Source organism: Euprymna scolopes, chromosome 45 (assembly GCF_053919585.1).
Source record: "Euprymna scolopes isolate OS-2025 chromosome 45, ASM5391958v1, whole genome shotgun sequence".
In the NCBI taxonomy this organism is placed as follows: domain Eukaryota; kingdom Metazoa; phylum Mollusca; class Cephalopoda; order Sepiida; family Sepiolidae; genus Euprymna; species Euprymna scolopes.
Window position 1 is genome coordinate 28,357,245 of NC_136526.1, and position 22,370 is coordinate 28,379,614.

Consider the following 22,370-nt stretch of genomic DNA (forward strand, 5'->3'; position numbering starts at 1 on the left):
CAAAATTTTAGTTTGTTGCATTTCTGGCGAACGGTAAATTACTTGTTTTTTGAGGACTAATTAAGTTATTTTTGCACAAACAAGGTTTTTTTTTTATTTAATTCAATATCTTAGGACTTTACTTTACTAATTATCTTTGAAATAGACAAAAGAAAACTAATATTTATCTTTTAAAGGATTTTTGCAATGAATTTATTTAACTTCAAAATTTAGCTAATTGGTTAGCTCGCTGTTTTCATAATTTTTTTTTTCACGTGTTCAAATATTTTTTCCTTTAAGAAATTAACTTTAGTTTCTAATCTTTCAAAAACAATCAAAAAGTAGTCGGAAACCTACAAAAAAATTATGATAAATCGGATTTCAAAACTAGGTCCCCCTATTTTTGCCCATTCATTTTTGCCCGTACCTAGTCCTATACGAACGTTTTCCTAAGTAAGTATATGAAAAACTACATGGACCACCACTCAAAGCTACAGCAAAAATATTAATTGTTTTCACTTTAACAAAAAATGTTAATTGTTTTCAGTTTAACAAAAAATGTTAATTATTTTCAGTTTAACAAAAAATGTTAATTATTTTCAGTTTAGCAAAAAATGTTAATTATTTTCAGTTTAACAAAAAATGTTAATTATTTTCAGTTTAACAAAAAAATGTTAATTATTTTCAGTTTAACAAAAAACGTTAATTATTTTCAGTTTAACAAAAAATGTTAATTATTTTCAGTTTAACAAAAAATGTTAATTATTTTCAGTTTAACAAAAAATGTTAATTATTTTCAGTTTAACAAAAAATGTTAATTATTTTCAGTTTAACAAAAAATATTAATTGTTTTCAGTTTAACAAAAAATGTTAATTATTTTCAGTTTAACAAAAAATGTTAATTATTTTCAGTTTAACAAAAAATGTTAATTATTTTCAGTTTAACAAAAAATGTTAATTATTTTCAGTTTAACAAAAAATGTTAATTATTTTCAGTTTAACAAAAAATGTTAATTGTTTTCAGTTTAACAAAAAATGTTAATTGTTTTCAGTTTAACAAAAAAATGTTAATTATTTTCAGTTTAACAAAAAAATGTTAATTATTTTCAGTTTAACAAAAAATGTTAATTATTTTCAGTTTAACAAAAAATGTTAATTATTTTCAGTTTAACAAAAAATGTTAATTGTTTTCAGTTTAACAAAAAATGTTAATTATTTTCAGTTTAACAAAAAATGTTAATTGTTTAATTGTTTCTACACTTGATCAAGAATGAACCTGCCGGCTGGGAGTAAGATTTTGCAACAGATTTATTGGTGCAATATTCAATGTTGTGATTTCCAAAAGGCCAATATTGATAAGGATACAGACATCACAGGAGTTAAGATTAATGACCATAAACTTAACCGTAGAATCAAGTGCCACCACTACAAAACATCGTCAGAGGGCAGAACGATAAAATCCCTGTAAATGGTGGAGATGGTTGACATAAACTACTGATACCTCATGGGAACGGGCTAATCTAACAGCTTCCTCGATTCTGTAACTCTTCGGTTTGTTTAACAGTTCCTTTTGCAGTTCGGGTATGGGTGTGTTGGCAATTAGTAACTCGGCGAGACGTTCATTTAATTCGTCGGCACTGAAATCACATTTCTTTGCCAACAGTCGACATCTGTTGATGAAGATGTCTGTTTCATTTGGTTTCTGCTGGTATTTTCCGAGTTCCAGTCTACAAACTTGGTGATTTGTTGCCATTCAGCGTGCAAGGGAAGAGAAAAAAAAATGTGTTTTTTTTTTTTACTCATTGTTTTACCCTTTCTTCTCCCCCCCTTTTTTTTTGTCTGTGACGTTATAAGATTGTGTGTTGTATGATAATACCGCTTGCCACCATGTCATGCTGTGTTTTGTGCATGGATGTGTAATAATGAGATTTGGAAAACGTTTGTCTGGTTGGTAAGAAAGGAATTGAATAATGGCGCCCCGCTTTATTGATTAATTGCTATGTGCATGGGAGTGAGTGCATACAAAAGTTGGACCAAGAAACCGGGATAAAAGCGTCTATATAAAAGTTACTGAAACGAAAGAGCAGTTTTAAATTAAAATAAATTGCAAAATACATTTTATAAAGTATGATTTAAAAAAAAAAAAATACAATTTAAATCCAAATTTACAAAATTAAAAAAACAAAATTAAACATAAATTTAAAAAATACATGAATAAATGCGCTCTTGTTTTCGGATTGTTCCTTATAATAGAGCAGTCTGCTGGAATCCTTTTTCCAAAAAGTTATAACTAATATGATTAGTTATAACTTTTAACGCCACCACCAGGAATTTATGATGAATGCCAGTGTCCCCCCCCCCTGCCACCACGCGTGTGACTCACACACGTGTTCGTGTCCTTCAAATCTTCGTTCCAGTTCCTTTTCTCTTTTCATTGAAATGCAACTCGCAACAGAATTAAATCAATGCTCACTTTGTAAAGCGGAAAAATACCATAATCTATGGTCAATTCATGACCTAGAACTAAAATGTTAGAATGTGAGAAGCGAATCTCTGAAAAATTGGATACACAGAAGGAAATCACTGTTTATAAACTGAGGCAGTAAACAAGACAAAACATAAATTTAAAAAAAAAATACTTTCTTATTTAAATTTTTAATTCTAATTTTGATTTTTTCGTTTTGTAAATTTGTATTTAAATTGCATTTTTATTTTTAAAAAATCATCCTTTATTAAATGTATTTTACAATTTATTTCAATTTAAAAGCATTAGTAAAAAAAGGAATACAATTGTATTGAGATTAATATAATAGAAAAATCCCTTAGGCTAAGTATCCCCCCCCCCCAAAAAAAACTTGAAGTGTTTGAAATTTTAAAATGCATTTCTATGTAATTAAATGGAAATTAAATTTGATATAGAGATAAATTTTAAGTTTTAAATTTAGAAGGTTAATTTTAAAATTAATTTCGGAGTTAATATTATAGTCCCTTTTTATCATTTTAATTATTAGAAAGGTTTTCCCTCACGAAATGATGTGAGTGAGTGGAGTGACCACTATTTGTATTGTAGAGTGATTTCCTGAAATAAAAAAGCAAATAAGTGAAAATTATAAAAATAAAAATAACAAAATTAGTCTTTATTTGCACTTTTATAAAAAAAAAATATGTTTATGAAATGCGCTTTTTAAAAGAAATAAAACACTTTGGTTGACATTTTATAATAAAAAAAAGGTTTGTGAAATTAATTAAAAAGAAACTATTTGAATTTTGTAATAAAAAGTTGGCGCGTCTACACTATTGGGACGAAATTTACGAAAATCGTAAAACTGAATTTCACATGAAAACAATGGTATCTCCGTATTCCTCGTATTTTTAAGATGATTATATCTGAAAATTATGAAAATTGATGAGGTAGAAAATTTTTTATTAAAGAAAATAAAAAAATAGAATTTGCTGAAAACGATCGTAGAACATAAGAGAGTTCAAAAGGGAGGTAATTCTTGACATGGAGAGGTTGGGGGGTGTTTATTTGTTGTAAACATATTCGAAAACCTTTCAAAGTCGACATTTCCAACGTAAACGGTGAGTTGAACTTTAAAAAAAACATCAACATTAAAACGGAACGAAATTTAAATTTTCGTTTCCTTAAAGCATAGCGTTCTTCGTAAGTTTTACTATAAAATAATTTTTTTTATAAAGAAAAAATAATTTTCATAAGATTCACCAAAAAAGTCGGCCTTATTTCGAAATGATTCATTATACAATCACCCACCCCGTTTAATGGTTTGCGAAACTGCTCTTCCGGTCGCGATACTAATTTTTTTTTTTTTTTTTACTCACCCCCCCCCCCCAAACACGGCATATTGCCACTAACTTCCACTCTTGAAACTCATCCCAATAATTTCTTTCCTTAAATCAGATTGTTCGTTGAAAACCAGATTTTAAAACAAAATGTAAATATTACTTGAATTTAATTGTTTATGTTCTTTTTTACTACAGGGGCGCCTTCGAACCATTGTGTTTTTATTTTTATTTTTGCTGTATGTCAGTTATGTGTGTAAATATGTATTCGCCTTGCTATTTAATAGTTACGGGCAAAATGAATGCCAATCCTCAAAATGTATAAACATTACTTAGACTTTACTTAAACAATAACCAAAAATCAGTTCATGTAATTAACTCTATTTTTATAAAGAAAAAACAAACAAACAAAAAAGGAAATTAATGTCATTAACTTTATTTTTATATATAAAAAAAAAAACAGAAATTCATGTTATTAACTTTATTTTTATATAAAAAAACAGAAATTAATGTCATTATATTTATTTTTATATAAAAACAAATTCAGGTCATTAACTTTATTTTTATATAAAAACAAATTCATGTCATTAACTTTATTTTTATATAAAAGCAGATATTCATATCATTAACTTTATTTTTTATATAAAAATCAGAAATTCTTGTCATTAACTTTATTTTTATATAAAAAACCGGAAATTAATGTCATTAACTTTATTTTTATATAAAAACAGAAATTCGTGTCATTAACTTTATTTAATATAAAAAACAGAAATTCATGTCATTAATTTTTTTATATAAAAAACAGAAATTCATATCATTAACTTTATTTTTTATATAAAAAACAGAAATCAATGTCATTACCTTTATTTTTAAATAAAAACAGAAATTTATATCATTAACTTTATTTTTATATAAAAAGCAGAAATTCGTGTCATTAACTTTATTTTTATATAAAAAACAGAAATTAATGTCATTAACTTTATTTTCATATACAAAAAAGAAATTCATGTCATTAACTTTATTTTTATATAAAAAACAGAAATACATGTCATTAACTTTATTTTTATATAAAAAACAGAAATTCATGACATTAACTTTATTTTTATATAAAAAACGGAAATTCATGTCATTAACTTTATTTTCATATAAAAAACCGGAAATTCGTGTCATTAACTTTAGTTGTATATAAAAACAGAAATTCATGACATTAACTTTATTTTTATACAAAGAACAGAAATTAATAAATAAACTTTATTTTCATATGAAAAAAAGAAATTCATGTCATTAACTTTATTTTTATATAAAAACAGAAATTCGTGTCATTAACTTTATTTAATATAAAAAACAGAAATTCATGTCATTATTTTTTTTATATAAAAAACAGAAATTCATGTCATTAACTTTATTTTTTATATAAAAAACAGAAATCAATGTCATTACCTTTATTTTTATACAAAGAACAGAAATTAATGTCATTAACTTTATTTTTATATAAAAACAGAAATTAATGTCATTAACTTTATGTTTATATAAAAACAGAAATTCGTGTCATTAACTTTATTTAATATAAAAAACAGAAATTCATTTAATTATTTTTTTATATAAAAAACAGAAATTCATGTCATTAACTTTATTTATATATAAAAAACAGAAATTCATGTCATTAACTTTATTTTTATATAAAAAAACAGAAATTCGTGTCATTAACTTTAGTTGTATATAAAAAACAGAAATTCATGTCATTAACTTTATTTTTATATTAAAAACCGGAAATTCATGTCCTTATCTTTATTTTTATATAAAAAACGGAAATTCATGTCACTAAATTTATTTTTATATAAAAACGGAAATGCATGTCATTCACTTTATTTTTATATAAAAAACAGAAATTCATGTCATTAACTTTATTTTTATATAAAAAAAACCCCGGAAATTCATATCATTAACTTTATTTTTTATATAAAAAACAGAAATTCTTGTCATTAACTTTATTTTTATATAAAAAACCGGAAATTCATGTGATTAACTTTATTTTTATATAAAGAACAGAAATTCATGTTATTCATGTTATTAACTTTATTTTTAGATAAAAAAACAGAAATTTATGTCATTAACTTTTTTATATAAAAAACAGAAATTCATATTATTAACTAGAAAATGATTAATGTGAGTAATGCTTAAAAGTAATACTGAAACTGATTATTTGCTAAATATTTTATTTTTTACTGAAATACGAATTTACTAAAATCAGGACAGTTCACTTGCAGTTGTTTCCTCTTTCTAAATTTTAAAGCTGTAAATTTAATGACATCATACTACACAGTTGTATACTGACAATAGTGCCACTTGTTTGGAAGCTTTCCTTTAAAGCTAAGTTTAATATAAAGAGAAATCACATTACAAAACAAAAAAAACTGATAAGTTTAAAAAAATAATTCCAACGTTTCATTTTTATTTTAAATTGAATTTTATTTTCATAAAAGTAATCCGTGGCTGCTACACATGAAGATAAACTTTTTCATAAAAGTAAAACATAAAAACATCTCAATTTATTTAAACGATTTTTGTGGTCTAAAAATATAACATACAACAGTAAATAGCACAAAACGTCTAAAATCTCATTTCAAACTATTTTGGGGGATAATTACTTCTTCTAGAATCTGTACATTATTTATTCATGCAATCTTTTTCAGCTTCATGTACTCATTGACACATTTGATGAATTTTTTTTTCAGCATTTTGATTCATGTACTCATCGACACATTTGATGAATTTTTTTTTCAGCATATTGCTTCATGTACTCATCGAAACATTTGATGATTTTTTATTTCAGCATATTGCTTCATGTACTCATCGACACATTTGATGAATTTTTTTTTCAGCACATTGCTTCATGTACTCATCAACACATTTGATGCAGTCTTTTTCTGAATATTGCTTCATGTACTCATCGACACATTTGATGAATTTTTTTTTCAGCATATTGCTTCATGTACTCATCGACACATTTGATGAATTTTTTTTTCAGCATATTGCTTCATGTACTCATCGACACATTTGATGCAGTCTTTTTCTGAATATTACTTCATGTACTCATCGACACATTTGATGAATTTTTTTTTCAGCATATTGCTTCATGTACTCATCGACACATTTGATGAATTTTTTTTTCAGCATATTGCTTCATGTACTCATCGACACATTTGATGCAGTCTTTTTCAGCATATTGCTTCATGTACTCATCGACACATTTGATGAATTTTTTTTTCAGCATATTGCTTCATGTACTCATCGACACATTTGATGAATTTTTTTTTCAGCATATTGCTCCATGTACTCATCGACACATTTGATGCAGTCTTTTTCAGCATATTGCTTCATGTACACATCGACACATTTGATGCAGTCTTTTTTTCAGCATATTGCTTCATGTACTCATCGACACATTTGATGCAGTCTTTTTCAGAATATTGCTTCATGTACTCATCGACACATTTGATGAATTTTTTTTTCAGCATATTGCTTCATGTACTCATCGACACATTTGATGAATTTTTTTTTCAGCATATTGCTTCATGTACTCATCGACACATTTGATGAATTTTTTTTCAGCATATTGCTTCATGTACTCATCGACACATTTGATGCAGTCTTTTTCTGAATATTGCTTCATGTACTCATCGACACATTTGATGAATTTTTTTTTTCAGCATATTGCTTCATGTACTCATCGACACATTTGATGAATTTTTTTTCAGAATATTGCTTCATGTACTCATCGACACATTTGATGCAGTCTTTTTCAGAATATTGCTTCATGTACTCATCGACACATTTGATGAATTTTTTTTCAGCATATTGCTTCATGTACTCATCGACACATTTGATGAATTTTTTTTTCAGCATATTGCTTCATGTACTCATCGACACATTTGATGAATTTTTTTTCAGAATATTGCTTCATGTACTCATCGACACATTTGATGAATTTTTTTTCAGCATATTGCTTCATGTACTCATCGACACATTTGATGAATTTTTTTTCAGCATATTGCTTCATGTACTCATCGACACATTTGATGAATTTTTTTTCAGAATATTGCTTCATGTACTCATCGACACATTTGATGAATTTTTTTTCAGCATATTGCTTCATGTACTCATCGACACATTTGATGAATTTTTTTTCAGAATATTGCTTCATGTACTCATCGACACATTTGATGAATTTTTTTTCAGCATATTGCTTCATGTACTCATCGACACATTTGATGAATTTTTTTTCAGCATATTGCTTCATGTACTCATCGACACATTTGATGAATTTTTTTTCAGAATATTGCTTCATGTACTCATCGACACATTTGATGAATTTTTTTTCAGCATATTGCTTCATGTACTCATCGACACATTTGATGAATTTTTTTTCAGAATATTGCTTCATGTACTCATCGACACATTTGATGAATTTTTTTTCAGAATATTGCTTCATGTACTCATCGACACATTTGATGCAGTCTTTTTCTGAATATTGCTTCATGTAATCATCGACACATTTGATGAATTTTTTTTCAGCATATTGCTTCATGTACTCATCGACACATTTGATGCAGTCTTTTTCAGAATATTGCTTCATGTACTCATCGACACATTTGATGAATTTTTTTTCAGAATATTGCTTCATGTACTCATCGACACATTTGATGAATTTTTTTTCAGAATATTGCTTCATGTACTCATCGACACATTTGATGAATTTTTTTTCAGAATATTGCTTCGTGTACTCATCGACACATTTGATGAATTTTTTTTCAGAATATTGCTTCATGTACTCATCGACACATTTGATGAATTTTTTTTCAGAATATTGCTTCATGTACTCATCGACACATTTGATGCAGTCTTTTTCTGAATATTGCTTCATGTAATCATCGACACATTTGATGAATTTTTTTTCAGCATATTGCTTCATGTACTCATCGACACATTTGATGCAGTCTTTTTCAGAATATTGCTTCATGTACTCATCGACACATTTGATGAATTTTTTTTCAGAATATTGCTTCATGTACTCATCGACACATTTGATGAATTTTTTTTCAGAATATTGCTTCATGTACTCATCGACACATTTGATGAATTTTTTTTCAGAATATTGCTTCATGTACTCATCGACACATTTGATGAATTTTTTTTCAGAATATTGCTTCATGTACTCATCGACACATTTGATGAATTTTTTTTCAGAATATTGCTTCATGTACTCATCGACACATTTGATGCAGTCTTTTTCTGAATATTGCTTCATGTAATCATCGACACATTTGATGAATTTTTTTTCAGCATATTGCTTCATGTACTCATCGACACATTTGATGCAGTCTTTTTCAGAATATTGCTTCATGTACTCATCGACACATTTGATGAATTTTTTTTCAGAATATTGCTTCATGTACTCATCGACACATTTGATGAATTTTTTTTCAGAATATTGCTTCATGTACTCATCGACACATTTGATGCAGTCTTTTTCTGAATATTGCTTCATGTAATCATCGACACATTTGATGAATTTTTTTTCAGCATATTGCTTCATGTACTCATCGACACATTTGATGCAGTCTTTTTCAGAATATTGCTTCATGTACTCATCGACACATTTGATGAATTTTTTTTCAGAATATTGCTTCATGTACTCATCGACACATTTGATGAATTTTTTTTCAGAATATTGCTTCATGTACTCATCGACACATTTGATGAATTTTTTTTCAGAATATTGCTTCATGTACTCATCGACACATTTGATGAATTTTTTTTCAGAATATTGCTTCATGTACTCATCGACACATTTGATGAATTTTTTTTCAGAATATTGCTTCATGTACTCATCGACACATTTGATGCAGTCTTTTTCTGAATATTGCTTCATGTAATCATCGACACATTTGATGAATTTTTTTTCAGCATATTGCTTCATGTACTCATCGACACATTTGATGCAGTCTTTTTCAGAATATTGCTTCATGTACTCATCGACACATTTGATGAATTTTTTTTCAGAATATTGCTTCATGTACTCATCGACACATTTGATGAATTTTTTTTCAGAATATTGCTTCATGTACTCATCGACACATTTGATGAATTTTTTTTCAGAATATTGCTTCATGTACTCATCGACACATTTGATGAATTTTTTTTCAGAATATTGCTTCATGTACTCATCGACACATTTGATGAATTTTTTTTCAGAATATTGCTTCATGTACTCATCGACACATTTGATGCAGTCTTTTTCTGAATATTGCTTCATGTAATCATCGACACATTTGATGAATTTTTTTTCAGCATATTGCTTCATGTACTCATCGACACATTTGATGCAGTCTTTTTCAGAATATTGCTTCATGTACTCATCGACACATTTGATGAATTTTTTTTCAGAATATTGCTTCATGTACTCATCGACACATTTGATGAATTTTTTTTCAGAATATTGCTTCATGTACTCATCGACACATTTGATGCAGTCTTTTTCTGAATATTGCTTCATGTAATCATCGACACATTTGATGAATTTTTTTTCAGCATATTGCTTCATGTACTCATCGACACATTTGATGCAGTCTTTTTCAGAATATTGCTTCATGTACTCATCGACACATTTGATGAATTTTTTTTCAGAATATTGCTTCATGTACTCATCGACACATTTGATGCAGTCTTTTTCAGAATATTGCTTCATGTACTCATCGACACATTTGATGCAGTCTTTTTCAGAATATTGCTTCATGTACTCATCGACACATTTGATGAATTTTTTTTCAGAATATTGCTTCATGTACTCATCGACACATTTGATGAATTTTTTTTCAGAATATTGCTTCATGTACTCATCGACACATTTGATGAATTTTTTTTCAGAATATTGCTTCATGTACTCATCGACACATTTGATGAATTTTTTTTCAGAATATTGCTTCATGTACTCATCGACACATTTGATGAATTTTTTTTCAGAATATTGCTTCATGTACTCATCGACACATTTGATGAATTTTTTTTCAGAATATTGCTTCATGTACTCATCGACACATTTGATGAATTTTTTTTCAGAATATTGCTTCATGTACTCATCGACACATTTGATGAATTTTTTTTCAGCATATTGCTTCATGTACTCATCGACACATTTGATGAATTTTTTTTCAGCATATTGCTTCATGTACTCATCGACACATTTGATGAATTTTTTTTCAGCATATTGCTTCATGTACTCATCGACACATTTGATGCAGTCTTTTTCAGAATATTGCTTCATGTACTCATCGACACATTTGATGAATTTTTTTTCAGAATATTGCTTCATGTACTCATCGACACATTTGATGAATTTTTTTTCAGAATATTGCTTCATGTACTCATCGACACATTTGATGAATTTTTTTTCAGAATATTGCTTCATGTACTCATCGACACATTTGATGAATTTTTTTTCAGAATATTGCTTCATGTACTCATCGACACATTTGATGAATTTTTTTTCAGAATATTGCTTCATGTACTCATCGACACATTTGATGAATTTTTTTTCAGAATATTGCTTCATGTACTCATCGACACATTTGATGAATTTTTTTTCAGAATATTGCTTCATGTACTCATCGACACATTTGATGAATTTTTTTTCAGAATATTGCTTCATGTACTCATCGACACATTTGATGAATTTTTTTTTCAGCATATTGCTCCCTGTACTCATCGACACATTGGATGAATTTTTTTTTCAGCTTATTGCTTCCTGTACTCATCGACACATTTGATGAATTTTTTTTTCAGCATATTGCTTCCTGTACTCATCGACACATTTGATGAATTTTTTTTTCAGCTTATTGCTCCCTGTACTCATCGACACATTGGATGAATTTTTTTTTCAGCTTATTGCTTCCTGTACTCATCGACACATTTGATGAATTTTTTTTTCAGCATATTGCTTCATGTACTCATCGACACATTTGATGAATTTTTTTTCAGAATATTGCTTCATGTACTCATCGACACATTTGATGCAGTCTTTTTCTGAATATTGCTTCATGTACTCATCGACACATTTGATGCAGTCTTTTTTTCAGCATATTGCTTCATGTACTCATCGACACATTTGATGCAGTCTTTTTCAGAATATTGCTTCATGTACTCATCGACACATTTGATGAATTTTTTTTTCAGCATATTGCTTCCTGTACTCATCCACACATTAGATGAATTTTTTTTTCAGCATATTGCTTCATGTACTCATCGACACATTTGATGCAGTCTTTTTCAGCATATTGCTTCATGTACTCATCGACACATTTGATGAATTTTTTTTTCAGCATATTCCTTCATGTACTCATCGACACATTCGATGCAGTCTTTTTCAGAATATTGCTTCATGTACTCATCGACACATTTGATGAATTTTTTTTCAGCATATTGCTTCCTGTACTCATCGACACATTTGATGAATAGTTTTTCAGCATATTGCTTCATGTACTCATCGACACATTTGATGAATTTTTTTTTCAGCATATTGCTTCATGTACTCATCGACACATTTGATGAATTTTTTTTTCAGGATATTGCTTCATGTACTCATCGACACATTTGATGAATTTTTTTTTCAGCATATTACTTCATGTACTCATCGACACATTTGATGAATTTTTTTTTCAGGATATTGCTTCATGTACTCATCGACACATTTGATGAATTTTTTTTTCAGCATATTACTTCATGTACTCATCGACACATTTGATGAATTTTTTTTTCAGCATATTGCTTCATGTACTCATCGACACATTTGATGAATTGTTTTTCAGCATATTGCTTCATGTACTCATCGACACATTTGATGAATTTTTTTTTCAGCATATTGCTTCATGTACTCATCGACACATTTGATGAATTTTTTTTTCAGCATATTGCTTCATGTACTCATCGACACATTTGATGAATTTTTTTTTCAGCATATTGCTTCATGTACTCATCGACACATTTGATGAATTGTTTTTTCAGCATATTGCTTCATGTACTCATCGACACATTTGATGAATTTTTTTTTCAGCATATTGCTTCATGTACTCATCGACACATTTGATGAATTTTTTTTTCAGCATATTACTTCATGTACTCATCGACACATTTGATGAATTTTTTTTTCAGCATATTACTTCATGTACTCATCGACACATTTGATGAATTTTTTTTTCAGCATATTACTTCATGTACTCATCGACACATTTGATGAATTTTTTTTTCAGCATATTACTTCATGTACTCATCGACACATTTGATGAATTTTTTTTTCAGCATATTGCTTCATGTACTCATCGACACATTTGATGAATTTTTTTTTCAGCATATGGCTTCATGTACTCATCGACACATTTGATGAATTTTTTTTTCAGCATATTACTTCATGTACTCATCGACACATTTGATGAATTTTTTTTTCAGCATATTGCTTCATGTACTCATCGACACATTTGATGAATTTTTTTTTCAGCATATTACTTCATGTACTCATCGACACATTTGATGAATTTTTTTTTCAGCATATTACTTCATGTACTCATCGACACATTTGATGAATTTTTTTTTCAGCATATTGCTTCATGTACTCATCGACACATTTGATGAATTTTTTTTTCAGCATATTACTTCATGTACTCATCGACACATTTGATGAATTGTTTTTTCAGCATATTGCTTCATGTACTCATCGACACATTTGATGAATTTTTTTTTCAGCATATTGCTTCATGTACTCATCGACACATTTGATGAATTTTTTTTTCAGCATATTACTTCATGTACTCATCGACACATTTGATGAATTTTTTTTTTCAGCATATTGCTTCATGTACTCATCGACACATTTGATGAATTTTTTTTTCAGCATATTGCTTCATGTACTCATCGACACATTTGATGAATTTTTTGTTTCAGCATATTGCTTCATGTACTCATCGACACATTTGATGAATTTTTTTTTCAGCATATTACTTCATGTACTCATCGACACATTTGATGAATTTTTTTTTCAGCATATTACTTCATGTACTCATCGACACATTTGATGAATTTTTTTTTCAGCATATTACTTCATGTACTCATCGACACATTTGATGAATTTTTTTTTCAGCATATTGCTTCATGTACTCATCGACACATTTGATGAATTTTTTTTTCAGCATATTGCTTCATGTACTCATCGACACATTTGATGAATTTTTTTTTCAGCATATTGCTTCATGTACTCATCGACACATTTGATGAATTTTTTTTTCAGCATATTACTTCATGTACTCATCGACACATTTGATGAATTTTTTTTTCAGCATATTACTTCATGTACTCATCGACACATTTGATGAATTTTTTTTTCAGCATATTGCTTCATGTACTCATCGACACATTTGATGAATTTTTTTTTCAGCATATTACTTCATGTACTCATCGACACATTTGATGAATTTTTTTTTCAGCATATTGCTTCATGTACTCATCGACACATTTGATGAATTTTTTTTTCAGCATATTGCTTCATGTACTCATCGACACATTTGATGAATTTTTTTTTCAGCATATTACTTCATGTACTCATCGACACATTTGATGAATTTTTTTTTCAGCATATTGCTTCATGTACTCATCGACACATTTGATGAATTTTTTTTTCAGCATATTACTTCATGTACTCATCGACACATTTGATGAATTTTTTTTTCAGCATATTACTTCATGTACTCATCGACACATTTGATGAATTTTTTTTTCAGCATATTGCTTCATGTACTCATCGACACATTTGATGAATTTTTTTTTCAGCATATTACTTCATGTACTCATCGACACATTTGATGAATTGTTTTTTCAGCATATTGCTTCATGTACTCATCGACACATTTGATGAATTTTTTTTTCAGCATATTGCTTCATGTACTCATCGACACATTTGATGAATTTTTTTTTCAGCATATTACTTCATGTACTCATCGACACATTTGATGAATTGTTTTTTCAGCATATTGCTTCATGTACTCATCGACACATTTGATGAATTTTTTTTTTCAGCATATTGCTTCATGTACTCATCGACACATTTGATGAATTTTTTTTTCAGCATATTGCTTCATGTACTCATCGACACATTTGATGAATTTTTTTTTCAGCATATTGCTTCATGTACTCATCGACACATTTGATGAATTTTTTTTTCAGCATATTACTTCATGTACTCATCGACACATTTGATGAATTTTTTTTTCAGCATATTGCTTCATGTCGTCATCGACACATTTGATGAATTTTTTTTTTCAGCATATTGCTTCATGTACTCATCGACACATTTGATGAATTTTTTTTTCAGCATATTACTTCATGTACTCATCGACACATTTGATGAATTTTTTTTTCAGCATATTGCTTCATGTACTCATCGACACATTTGATGAATTTTTTTTTCAGCATATTGCTTCATGTACTCATCGACACATTTGATGAATTTTTTTTTCAGCATATTACTTCATGTACTCATCGACACATTTGATGAATTTTTTTTTCAGCATATTGCTTCATGTACTCATCGACACAGTTCATGAATTTTTTTTCAGCATATTGCTTCATGTACTCATCGACACATTTGATGAATTGTTTTTTCAGCATATTGCTTCATGTACTCATGGACACATTTGATGAATTTTTTTTTCAGCATATTGCTTCATGTACTCATCGACACATTTGATGAATTTTTTTTTTCAGCATATTACTTCATGTACTCATGGACACATTTGATGAATTTTTTTTTCAGCATATTGCTTCATGTACTCATCGACACATTTGATGAATTTTTTTTTCAGCATATTGCTTCATGTACTCATCGACACATTTGATGAATTTTTTTTTCAGCATATTACTTCATGTACTCATCGACACATTTGATGAATTTTTTTTTCAGCATATTGCTTCCTGTACTCATCGACACAGTTCATGAATTTTTTTTCAGCATATTGCTTCATGTACTCATCGACACATTTGATGAATTGTTTTTTCAGCATATTGCTTCATGTACTCATGGACACATTTGATGAATTTTTTTTTCAGCATATTGCTTCATGTACTCATCGACACATTTGATGAATTTTTTTTTTCAGCATATTACTTCATGTACTCATGGACACATTTGATGAATTTTTTTTTCAGCATATTGCTTCATGTACTCATCGACACATTTGATGAATTTTTTTTTCAGCATATTGCTTCATGTACTCATCGACACATTTGATGAATTTTTTTTCAGCATATTGCTTCATGTACTCATCGACACATTTGATGAATTTTTTTTTTCAGCATATTGCTTCCTGTACTCATCGACACATTTGATGAATTTTTTTTCAGCATATTGCTTCATGTACTCATCGACACATTTGATGAATTGTTTTTCAGCATATTGCTTCATGTACTCATCGACACATTTGATGAATTTTTCTGTCTGACTAAATTCCAAACCTCACCATCCATGAATTATGCAATACAATCAGTATAATAGAGACTCCTCTTAAAAAGGGACATTTTTGTTAAAATGTCATGAAACAAAAACTTAATTCAACTCACCTCCAAGTGCATTTTTTTTTTCAATTCTGAAGTATAATTGAGATGTTCTTTTTTGTGTACAAAAGAAAACAAAATATGGTTTGGAATGGGAAAATCGTCTCAAGGAAGACAGCAGTAACTTTCCTCAATGTCTTACCAAAGGTTACAAAACAATGAATGTTTATCCTTTAATGTAAGATGAATATCAGTTTGATGGGAAATAATCATTTTTATAAGAAATAAATAATACCAGTTGTATAAGCAAATCATAGAAGCCACACGAAAGAAGTCACATCTTTGCTATCCGATAACTGATAGAAATCATTGAAATTGTATGAATTCTAATGCTTTCATTCATTCATGCAAAATAATTCTTAATAATAATAATCCTCTGCAGATTATTTTTTGAAAAACCGTTTAAAACCTAATGAGTTCAAACAATAAAAATTATTTTTTGAAAAACCGTTTAAAACCTTATGAGTTCAAACAATAAAAATTATTTTTTGAAAAACCGTTTAAAACCTAATGAGTTCAAACAATAAAAATTATTTTTTGAAAAACCGTTTAAAACCTAATGAGTTCAAACAATAAAAATTATTTTTTGAAAAACCGTTTAAAACCTAATGAGTTCAAACAATAAAAATTATTTTTTGAAAAACCGTTTAAAACCTAATGAGTTCAAACAATAAAAATTATTTTTTGAAAAACCGTTTAAAACCTAATGAGTTCAAACAATAAAAATTATTTTTTGAAAAACCGTTTAAAACCTAATGAGTTCAAACAATAAAAATTATTTTTTGAAAAACCGTTTAAAACCTAATGAGTTCAAACAATAAAAAAAATCTACATATCAAGTTTGTTTTCTTTTCTGATTGCAAAACAAAATTACGAAGCATGAGGATATTTTGCTGTTAAATCTATTTTTAATTTAATACTGACTCAGGTTTTTCTGTTTCTCATCTAAAAAAGCACATACAAATAAAACTACCTGCTCATTTTTTTGTTGAATTTTTAAAATAAAATTTTGCTCCTAATTCATTGACTTTTATTTTTTGCAGAATTTAATATTGACAGAATCATTTCATTTTTTATTAGACTATTTGCAGTCTTGAATTTACTTTTAAATGATTTTAAATATTTTCTTTAATAAAATTATTAATATTTTGTTTATTGTAAAAATGAAATTATCAATGTATTAAACGAAAATTAATTAATTTTTATTTTATTTTCAGCTGAATTCACTTAAGAAAATTAATAAATGATTTTCACTCTTTATGAAAAACTGACATATTGAGATTCAAGAAATATTTTCATTCACATGGGAAAATAAACTATGAAATACAACTGTTTAATTAAGTGAAAATAACACTTATTTGTTTGTCAATGTTTTCAACATATATTAACGAATCTTATGGATTTTGATTTTGTCTGAAACTGCATGCTTATGCAAATAAGACTGCCTCTTGTATCAGTAAACCACTGAACTGTTGGATTCGACTGTTTATAATATGTATTAGAACTCAGGTACTCAGGATTCTAAAGATTTCACAATAACTTGTTTATTTCTGAGGAAATGGGTGATACTTGTGCATGGAATTTCAAAAGAAAGTTATACATGAAGAGTTTGGTGTTTCCTTATTTATCAGATTTTCCGACAGCTGTAGCAGAGCATGTTTCTGCAGATGATGCCGCCTTTGCTAAAGTTACTTTTCTGTTGATTACATGTTTATGATATGCAGTTGTTTTATACGCATAGGATACTAAAGTAGCTTGCTGGTCAGGACGTGAGCGATCATGTAATTGTTACATTGTGTATATGAAGTACATCAGAATAATCATTTTTGTTTTTGAATAATGATAAATTTATATTCAAATAAAACTATGGCACTAATTGCAAACAACTTTGATGAATATGAAATGGGTTTATTTTATTCATTAACCATTAATTGAATAATTATCCAAATAAAAAATTTAAAGCTTAGACAATTTCTTTAAAATCTTAGTAAATATTTATAAATTTAAAAGTCGAAAGTATTTATGAAATTAAAATGTTAAGACCTCTAACCGATTTTGGTGCAAATGTTAAATACTTGATTATATTAACTAGAAGCAAAATTTCTGAAATATCCAAAGAATCATATTGTTAAAGACTTGAAAACTTCAGTTCTTGAATAAGATTATCTAAAATATATCACCTTCTAATTAATAAAGGTATCTGTATTAGTTATATCATTTAGGTAACCCCTAATATTAATGTGATTATATATCCTTGATTGTTGTTTATGTTCTGTAATAGCTATGCTATAATTTACAACATTCTGATGCAGCCTTTCATTCTATCTTCTATCCAAGTCTCCATGGCAAACTATTCACAGAATATTATTATATAATCTTATTAATGACTTTTATTAATGAATTTTATTAATGAATTTCATTAATGAATTTTAGAGGAAAATCTCTTAAGTATTTATGGTATTTCAATTATAATCTATAAAACTGCAAACGTTAAACGCTTAGTTGTTTAACGTTTGCAGTTAATATTAGTTGTTTTGTGTGGTAATTATTAAACAAAATCATTACATGAAAAAAAAAGAAGTAGCTTTTCAATACAGACTCGCTTTGTGGTCATTTTAATGCGTTTATTATAAATAACAGTTTATGCTAAAAGGAAAATCTTTAAACCAACAATCTTTAAAATACAGATCGTATTAGATTATGAGTGATAAACAAACATTTGCTCGTTTAATTAGAAGATATTATGCTTTCATTGAGTTGTCATGCTTACTTCCATTATTTTCTTCCTTTATTAATTTTTTCATTCAGTAATTTATATTTTTATTGTGAGTGAATGTTACAATTTTGTACACACGGTTATTATTTTTCAGAAATTTAATTTTGACATTTCAAAATTAATAAAATTTCTGTAAATGTATTCTGAAGTATTTTTTTTATATTTTCAGAATCTTCATCAATTAAAAAAATCCATCATTCAATTTTAATGGCTCTTCATTCTCTTGCAATATGAAATATGTCTACAGAATGTGAACATTTTTGGATAAACTATAAATAAACAATATCATATGTTTTAACTGTTCATCAAGTAAAAATTAGGAGAAATATAGTGAACACATTTTTTTTCATAAAATAATAGAATACTGGTTGAAGTATGTGTTCTACGTGTGTTATGACTGAACTATGATATTTTATTCTCTTGTTGGCTTGACATATTGAACTATCTTAGGAATGCAAAAAATATTTTATGGGAATTGCCAGACTAAAAGAAGTCTGAAAAAACTATATTATTGTGAACTGTATACATCATTTTCAAGTTTAATTTAGTTAAATTATATTGAAAAAAATGTCTTGTAAAATCTTTATATATTAATATTTCTCTTCATCTTCCTAGTTGAGTGCATTACACATAAAAACATTTAATAAAAGTGAAATTCAGCAACAAAATATACTTTTGAATAATTAAAAAGTAAAATCGTAATTATGGCAAGAAAAAGTGTAAATTCTGTAGAATTATGATTTTTATTTGATTAACATTAAAGAGTCTCAATAATTTGTATCATTTAAATCCCATAAACTATTATTTTATGAAAATTTCAAGTATATTAAAAACTTAATAAGTTACAATAATCAGTATCAATCGAGTATTTTTGGATCAAATTTAAAATCTATAATAGTCGATAATAAAATATCAATAGAACTTTATTCCTTATAAATTTCGAATCCATAAATGTAATAGTCGATTATAACAATTATACATAAACAATTATATGAATATAACATATAGTTCTAAAATGTCTCGTAGTTCAAAATTAAAAACAAACTTAAAATCTGATGAACAAGACAAACCACTTTCTTGTGCGGCCTTTTTAATAAACCAAGAGACAAAAACAAACAAAGCGAAGAATGAAGATTATTTCTGCAGTGCATGTGACGTTGCTTTTCCAGGAAAATCAGATTTTATACAACACATGCGAACGCATACTAAAACGAAACGATATTCTTGTGAAGTATGTGACGCATCTTTTTCACGGAATTCACATTTGTTACAGCATGTACGGACACATACTGGAGAGAAGCCATATTCTTGTCAAATATGTGACTCTTCTTTTTCACAGAAACAACATTTATTGCAACATATTCGAAAACATACTGGAGATAAACCATATTCTTGTGAAATATGTGATTCTTCTTTCACGGTTAAATCGACTATGCTGAGACATTTACGAACACATACTGGAGCAAAACCATATTCTTGTCAAACATGTGATTCTTCATTTACTACTAAATTTAATTTGTTAAGACATCTGCAAAAACACCCTGGAGAGAAACCTTATTCATGCGAAGTTTGTGGTTGTTCTTTTACACTAAAATCCACTATGATGACGCATATGCAAACACATATTGGTGAGACAATAAGAGAGAAACGATATTCTTGTGATGTATGCGATTCTTCTTTTACTACGAAATCCTATATGTTAAAACATATGCGAAAACATACTGGAGAGAAACCCTATTCTTGTGAAATATGTGATTCTTCGTTTACAGATAAAAATACTATGATCAGCCATATACGTACACATACTGGAGAAAAACCATTTTCTTGTGAAATGTGTGATAAATCATTTACACAACGGATCACTATGGTGAGACATGTGCGAACACATACTGGAGAGAAACCATATTCTTGTCAAGTTTGTGAGTCTCCGTTCACACGAAAAGCAGATATGATGAAACACATGCGAAAACACACTGAGGAGAAAACACATTCTTGAGAAGTATGTAGCTTTTCTTTTACATTGAAATCGATTATATACATTATTATAAATTATATACATTATCATAAATTATATACATTATTATAAATTATATACATTATACACATTATTATAAATTATATACATTATTATAAATCGAGTATATACAGTCACATTATTTTTCTGATTATGAAAACGTAATCTTGTAAAATACATATATTTTTAAAGTTGAATCCAATTTGATTTCACACATTTGCACACATTGCAGAGAAGAAAGAAAGCTTGAATGCCTACTTGAGAGAGCTTGAATGACTACTAGACATAATCCTCGAGTATCTAAGGATTTCTCAAGATATCCTTCTATGCAGATGCTTTTCTCTGCAAATAAACTCTGACTAAATAAAATCATATTTGTGGCCCAAACAAGAACAAGATCTCTTTTGTATGGCTACTCACATTGGATTTTACAAGGAATAGTGCACCTTCTCCAAGTGATGTTACCTCAAGTAACAGCACGAAGCTGAATATTCCACCAGACTAGATAAATACTTGTCCTGGAATTCAGTAAGATCAAGAGATCAAGAAAGATATACTAAACATATTTAAATGGTAAATTGAGATGTAATTTATGATCCCAAATTCATTAAAGAGTTTATAAGGGAAATTATGTTCTTAACTATTTTGCTAATTCAAGGAGAATTTTAATGAATGTTGGAATATCTATGTATCTTATAAAGAGAACTAATGTTAGCCCCAGAATTTGGTTTCTAAGAACTTCAACTGAAATAAAATGAAACAAAAAGCTAGCGAACCCACATTTTTGTGAAAGGTGTGAGGCTTTTTGTAGCATAAACGTGCTATTGCTTATTCATGTGAACTTCAAAGGGAAACCGCAATTTACAATTGAGCGCAAGTATTTGGATATATTTCATAAAAGTTTGTATATTGAAAGAAAAATTATATGCTTTTTTATATTACGATATTAATTTAATCAAAACATGAACAGTATTTTCTAAACAAAATTACTTTTAATATTTCATGTAATAAAAACATTTTTATCGCCTTTTTTGTTCGTTTCCTTATTTTATCTTCTTTTCAAGCAGTCTAGAGTTATTTTTGTTTTAAAAAATGTAAATCAAAACAATAATCTCTTTAACTTTCTTTAATTACAATTTCTTGGGG

At 28.0% G+C, this 22,370-nt stretch overlaps 1 long non-coding RNA gene across 2 annotated transcripts; it reads left to right on the forward strand.

The window, feature by feature from the left end:
* Positions 1-3,167: 3,167 nt before the first annotated feature.
* Positions 3,168-22,251, forward strand: LOC145269314 (uncharacterized). 2 transcript variants are annotated; one of them, XR_013864983.1, is made up of 2 exons: positions 3,168-3,561; positions 19,380-22,251. It is a non-coding gene; the product is annotated as an uncharacterized LOC145269314 (long non-coding RNA). The 2 variants fall into 2 exon arrangements; XR_013864984.1 differs by lacking the exon at positions 3,168-3,561 and adding an exon at positions 3,823-3,932.
* Positions 22,252-22,370: the final 119 nt, after the last annotated feature.